Below are 6,790 nucleotides of genomic sequence, written 5' to 3'. Positions count from 1 at the left end.
ATTTTTAGTTACTTTGAAATCACCCACCAATGACAGCATCTTGGCTTTTATTCCTGGGTTCTGTGACTGTGAATGCAGGAGTCAGAGGAGAGAGCTTGCACTGAAGGTAAGACAGAGTGTATGGGATGGGGGCAATGTATGAAAACTTGCAGTGACAAGGTCATGGAGAGAATTTTGTCACGAAGACTGTGTAAGTTTGGTGCATGATGTGGTAAAAGAAATGGAACTGATGACTAGATAATGCATTGCAGACCTTTCAAGTAGCAGGAGTAAAAGTCATTTTTCTTTTATTTCTTATTTATTTTAATTAATAATGTATGATGGTGATCTCAGCAGTTTAGCACAGCAAGTTCCAATTCTCTCATTTTCTCTCTGCAGTAGAGGGATGTGACTCTGCTGTCAATACAGGTTGTGGCATTTGTTACATAATGAAAACCAAACCCATATTTAGGGTGGCTCAGTTTTTGAACCTCAGCACAACAAAAGGACACATTGTTGTGTGTGCTGAGAGATGATGTCATGGCATGGCTTGTTAGAGATAAAGGGGGCCAGTTATGTAGCTGGCAGGGTTGGGAGAGGCATTCTGTCTACAGAAGGAAACAAAGAAAAAAATGTCACTTTAGAGGAAGTGTAAGGTAGAGTCGGCCATGTGTAACTACTCTATGTCACTTAGATTTTATATCTTTCCCATTTAATTTCTAATAAAATGGTACTGGAAAGCTACAATGGTTAGCCAGGACCAGAGAACGTTTTCAGATATATCAATACCTTCGCTACTCCCAATCCAGTTTGATGTTGGACTTCCCATCTGAACTACAGTGCACACTGATGATACAATGGGATCAAGACAACTGTTGGTCAGAAACTTCAAAAATAGTGCCAGCGAAATCGGAAACAAACAGGAAAATGCTGCCTACAAATGCTTGTGTTTAGTGTTCAACCAGACAGTTGAGTAGTTTTCCTACAGTTTAGTTATGAAGTAAGATAGTGACATTTCAGCTTGCATGTGCTGAATTTTTAAGTGGTTTCTTATGAAAAGATAATTTCAATCCCGGTTGCTGAAAAGTCACATCATTCCTAGGGTTGATTCGATGTAATTTGCAAAAACAGGAATTGCCCTTGTGAGTATGAAAGCAGTACTAACTCTATGTAGGGCAGTGCATTTTAGTAGGATTTAATGTCATAGATAGTTTTCTGATGTATGGAAAAGAAATTACCAACTGATAATTGATTTCTAGATACACCCAGAGAACTATGAGGAAATGCAGAGAAGTTACAAAGTTTCACTTACGTATTTCAAATGGATTAAACAATAGCAGCCTTTTTCAGCAGAGGGCTAAAAACATATTATTGCTAGGATTAGATCAGTGAGTTTAACCTTACAGTTAAATGTGTGTAGGAGGCCAGTTTTAGGTAGTACAGTATCACATGGAAGAAGATCAGATCTGAAATTATTTCAACACAAAAACCAAAAAGTGTTGGGTAATTCCTAAAACTCCAGGAGCTAAGTCCTATTGCATTTTTCACCTCAACCTTTTTCTAAGGTGGAAGAATAAAGATCTGTGGGGTGGTCTGAAAGACAATAGCTTTGTCAGACACTGCCATCACTGCTTCTATAAATAGAACAGAGCGAGCTGATAAGAACTGGGCTCCTTTTTGAGTGTGTTTCTAATTAAAACCTTGGCAAGATTTGGCTGAGCACAGAGGCATGCTAGAATCCATCTTCAGTGTGGCCCACAGGGAAGTGGGCAGGAGGGAAGATTCCAGCCATTTCAGGTGGACTGGGGCAAGAAGAACCCTTCGGCTATTGCAACGCAAGAAGTAGCAAAGAAGGTGGAAGGTCAGAGCCAACCTGAAAGCTTTCTCTTTCATCTCAGAGCCAGGTCAGAAGGGCAAAAGAAGAACACAGGAAGGAAGCAAAGGAAACATTTACCGAGAAAGCAGAGACTTGCCAACAGAGAGAGAACCTTCCCAGCCCCCAGGGTAAGAGTGAGCAGTGGCTTGAGAAGACTTTGCAATGAAGAGCAGATGGTGTCACCAATTGCAACAGTGAGCAGAGCAGCAAGAGCCACACAAATGCAGGTGGCAAAGTCTGAGCCATAGCAGCAATACACTGCCCTGGAACTCTGGCGGCAGAAGGGGCTTCGCATGCACTGAAAACCTGGAGCAAGCACTCAGACACCACTGGTGTCCATTCAGAAATTTGCCTCCAGACCCACACTGCAGCCCAGGAAGAGAGCTGGAAGAAGTAAAGGTAGTTTTGCTTTGTCTTGATTTTCCCTGCTGTCCTTAGGGACTCGATGTTTTTTGTGTTTCAGGGATCCAGAGAGATCTTTAGCCTCTGAGACAGCAAGTCCCCATTTTCTGGATTTAAGACCCAGAAAAACAAGGGGATGGGATTCTTTTGGAGGAAGTGGGTAGAAGTGTGCAGATGCCCTGGCGCTCGCTTAGGTGGTAGACTTGGAAGCCGGTGCTTCTTCCTCTTCCGTGAGAGGAGGCAGGGAAGACGTTCTGGGGGGATTAGCAATTAGCATCTTTGCTCTGGGAGTGCCATATGCAGCCACCGTTGTCCTCAGCAGCCCAGAGAGGAAGTTGAGGCTCCTACACACAGCCCCTATAACAGCACAGTCTCTCCACAGCCCAGTCTGCCAAGTGAGATTCAGCCCTGAGTCTCCAGGAAGGCATCGTTGTTGGGCAGGAATGGGACCAGAGTCTCACTGGTTCTGGCGTGAAAGGAGAACAACCAGGAGAGACTTAAACCATGCCTCAAAGACCCCCCCTCCCCTGTGTTCCAAGAAGCCTGCAAGCCTTAAAGATCTTCATAACCAGGAATCGGAGGCGTTTGATTTACTGTTCAATAATGACAATATGGTACTTCTTGCTCCCAAGCGTTGGGGAGCAAATTTCCCCCAGGAATGCATCAATCATGCTTATTGTGCTTGTAAAATGGGTTCTGGGTTAAGACACAGGTTTTATTGGTGCCTGAACACCACCTGGCAACCCTGGAGAACTGAAGTGAACAAACAAACTGAGCTTTCTTCTTACAAGAAACTAAGAGAGAAAAGCAAGAGTAAAACAGTAGCAGCAAATGGGAATATACCAGAATGAAGAAAGATGCCTGTTTACTACTACTGTGGACTACAATAAAATCAAACAGGAATGAAAATGGCCAGCCATGGTTCTGGGCCCTTCAGGTCTCTGAGTAGGTGGGGACAGTGGAGGGAGGCAGCAGGCCCCAGGCCCCAGGTGGGTGGACAGTGCTAGGGAATCTTCTGCGGGGCACATTGCCCCTCTCATTCTAATTCTCTTTACTTCCTTCTCTTCTGTTAACTCTTAGCTCCACGAATAAAATGCAAAGCTCTGGTCTTCTGGATATTGGATTTATGTTAACCTGGCTACTTTGTCAAAATATCCCTAACTTTCCTATTTGTTCTTATCCTAGGTAACATATTAAAGTCTTGGCTGTGCACTTCTGCAAATTCAAGCTCCTCATTTATACTCTTCTGTGTTCTCTTTCTTTAAATCAATTCTATATGGTTACCATTTTGCTTTAAAGCTTTCCCTCCTTTCTATCATCATGCTGTCCTCTCAAGGAACCCATTCTGGTCTCCAACTGAACAGTGAAGGGAGTGGTCGCCATGCCTCTGAGGACCGCATGTTTCTTTGACCTTCCTAGCCTGCCGTGTTTCCCAAACCTCATCGTTTCTCTGGCTGCTGGTTTGCATTTAAGTGAGGAGAGTTTTGCGTGAGTGGTGTGATACAGGAATCCAATTCAACCTTGTTCCATACATGAAATTGATTGCCTCAGTGCCTTTTGTGCAATGGTTTTGCCCCAGTGACAGCCACCACCAGCTGTGTAACACATCATGTTCTCATATGGATATCAGTGTCGGGTTCAGGATGTACTATTATATGTTGACTGATTTGTTTCTATATCTGTATCCATCCATATATGAAAGTATTTCAAAAAGTTCATGGATAATGAATATTTTGAACAAATCATGCATGGACTCTTTTTGTAAAAATTGTACCAAAATAAACTTGCTTTTCAGTAACATTTTCAGAACTTTTTGTGGTACCCTCACACACACACACACGCACACACACACAGAATGCTATGTATTATATTCAGATACCGACACACACAGAGCTAGGTGGGTATCTATATAAATACGGGACAGCTGCAGGGAAATAAAGAGAAGTCAGGATTGTGGTTCGCTTGGGTAGCTGGGAAGAGGATCCACCTCAAAGGAGCACACAGAATTCCAAAACTACCAGTATTGACCCCCTTTAACCTCAGCGAGCAAGTCCACACTTGTTTATAACGAGCAAGCAGATTCAGAAATGTCCATTGATTCTTAACACTTGGGGCGCACACAGTTCTGACTTCTGTAGTTATCCAGTATTGTCTAGAATGAGACTCTACTGGGTTTCCAGGCTTTACTGGAACACTGAAAATCATTCTGTTGCAGTCAAGATTATCTTAATTCCACCACTGTGTTTGTAACATATCATTTTAAATATTTTTATTGCAGGAATAGCAATTTAAGGAACATCATTGTTTACTAATACACTTATACATTGTAGTTCTTTGAAAACTAAAAATCAGCTCTGTAGGTGCCATTTCGGTTGTTTTGGAGTATACTCTAAGTACTCACCAAGAGTGGAGAAATAATTTGCAAAGTTGAAATAATCCATCAAAGATGATCCTTGCTGCACATTTTCTACAAGCAATGCAACATCTGTGGGAACTCAGTAAATAACTTTCTGAGCAAGTAACCTAAACTTCAATTTCCTGACAAAAATTGTATGTATAGTAAAGTTACCTCACCTGACTGTGGTTTGTTCCAAAGCTAAGACAAAACATACCACTCAAAGTAATGAAAGGTGACTCATTCACTTAAAGGAATTTAATTTAAAACTGCTGTTGACTTTGTCAGGTGGTGAGGTGCTGGTTTACAATCCTCAGGGTTCATCAGAAAGAAGCTGGAGTTGAAGAGATAGGAAATCCCTTAAGAATTCAGAATGTGCCTCTCTCAAGTTTGACAGCTTGGAGAAGTTCCCTCATCCCTAGGAAAAAAAAAATTGCAGCAAAAACTTCACGTTTACTATTTTCTCTAAACTGTGGGGACTTCTGGACTTGGCAAATTTAAAAGGGTTGGATTCTGAACTTGTGTTTACTTTTAGCTTTTTGTCCTTTTTCTCTTTTAGTTCTTCTTTTTTTAATATTTATTTTATTTGAAAGTCAGAGATATAGACACAGAGACGGAGAGACAAAAAGATCTTCCATCTGCTGGTTCACTCCCCAAAAAGCTGCAAAGGCTGGGGTTGGGCCAATGCGAAGCCAGGAGCCAGGAGTTTCATGTGGGTCTCCCAAGTGGGTGCAGGGGCTCAAGCACTTGGGCCATTTTCTGCTGCTTTCCAGGTGCATTAGCAGGGAGCTGGATCAGAAGCAGAGCAGCCAGGACTTGAACTGGCACCCACAGGAGATGTGGGCACTGCAGACAGCAGCTTTACCCGCTAAGCTATAGTGCCTGTCCCTCTGTTTCATTTCTTAAGCAACCTTGAAGGAATCATATGTTTTCTCTGATGCTGAAATGGGATACAGTAACAGGGAGCCCCAGACTCTAGCTTTTTAAGATGGAACAGATTGTTTTCAACTTCCAGAACACAGAAATCTACCTGAACATATTTTCAGTTTTGTTCTCAGGCAGCCAACACAGTACTGGAAGATCATGGAGACAATTCGGAAGACAATGTTATGCCTGGCTGTCAGCGCCACTGGGAGCCACTGCCTGGCTTTGCAAAGTGAGCTACAGCAGACCATGCGGGAGAGCTGAGTGCTGCCCTTTCTCAGATTTGCAAACCAAAGGCCATGGCAAAATGTTCTTGGGAAACCAGTCCTAAGTGGAGCAATGTTTTGCCTTTATTGAACAGAGCTAATTAGAGACCGACATCTTGTGATACATTTGTTGTTTTTAGCCCTGTTTATCCTCCTGTGGAACTGTGGTCTTCCTGCATTTTACTTGTTGCATGTTATGGTTAGTGGGGAATTAAACCTGTGATTATAGAGGGATTGAAAGTTTGTCTTTCCAAAAATTTAAAGAAAAGCACAAAGGAGGGGGTGGGGACCAAGGGAGGGAGAAGGGAGAGGGAAGTATAATTGTCTTCTTAGGACTGTACCTACGAAATACATTAAATCTGTTCCCTTTACGTTGATCAAAATAAAAATAAAAGATTTAAGAACAACAATAAAGGCAACTCCAAGTGCGATATTTTAACTGGTGTAGCTGGTGAAGGATTCCTTTGAATTCTTAGTATCCTAATTCTAAATAATTGAATCAGCTTTATTAACTCTAAACATGTGTTTCCACTTGGCTAACAACAGCATACTCTCAAGGAGCTGTAGCACAATGGTGAAGGACATGAACATAACAAACGTGCTTTGGATCCTGGCTCTACCAATGTGTGGACGACTCTGATGAAATGACCTGGTCTCCGTTGTCTCAGTTTGCTCATCTGTGAAATGGGATCTAACGATATTTTTCACCTGTGGTTTAGTCTGGACTGAATTAGCTGGCATCCAAAAGGAACTCGTGCACTCGTCCTGCAAAGCTGCACTGTCCAGGAGGGCAGGGCGATGGTGTTCTTCCCACAAGAAGCACAGGAGGGAAGTTTCAGCGGACATGTCCATCTTTACTCACTTATTTATTTATTTATTGACAGGCAGAGTGGACAGTGAGAGAGACAGAGAGAAAGGTCTTCCTTTGCCATTCACCCTCCAATGGCC

General features: G+C 42.5%; 1 long non-coding RNA gene across 1 annotated transcript; it reads left to right on the top strand.

Moving 5' to 3' along the window:
* Positions 1 to 1,686: 1,686 nt before the first annotated feature.
* Positions 1,687 to 4,057, top strand: LOC149121707 (uncharacterized). Its single transcript, XR_016223079.1, has 2 exons — positions 1,687 to 2,254; positions 3,443 to 4,057. It is a non-coding gene; the product is annotated as an uncharacterized LOC149121707 (long non-coding RNA).
* Positions 4,058 to 6,790: the final 2,733 nt, after the last annotated feature.

Source organism: Oryctolagus cuniculus, chromosome 16 (genome assembly GCF_051225735.1).
Source record: "Oryctolagus cuniculus isolate XC-2025 breed Fujian yellow rabbit chromosome 16, ASM5122573v1, whole genome shotgun sequence".
Taxonomy (NCBI): Eukaryota; Metazoa; Chordata; class Mammalia; order Lagomorpha; family Leporidae; genus Oryctolagus; species Oryctolagus cuniculus.
The sequence above is the reverse complement of the archived record's forward strand: the minus strand, read 5'-3'. Positions and strand labels throughout refer to the sequence as shown.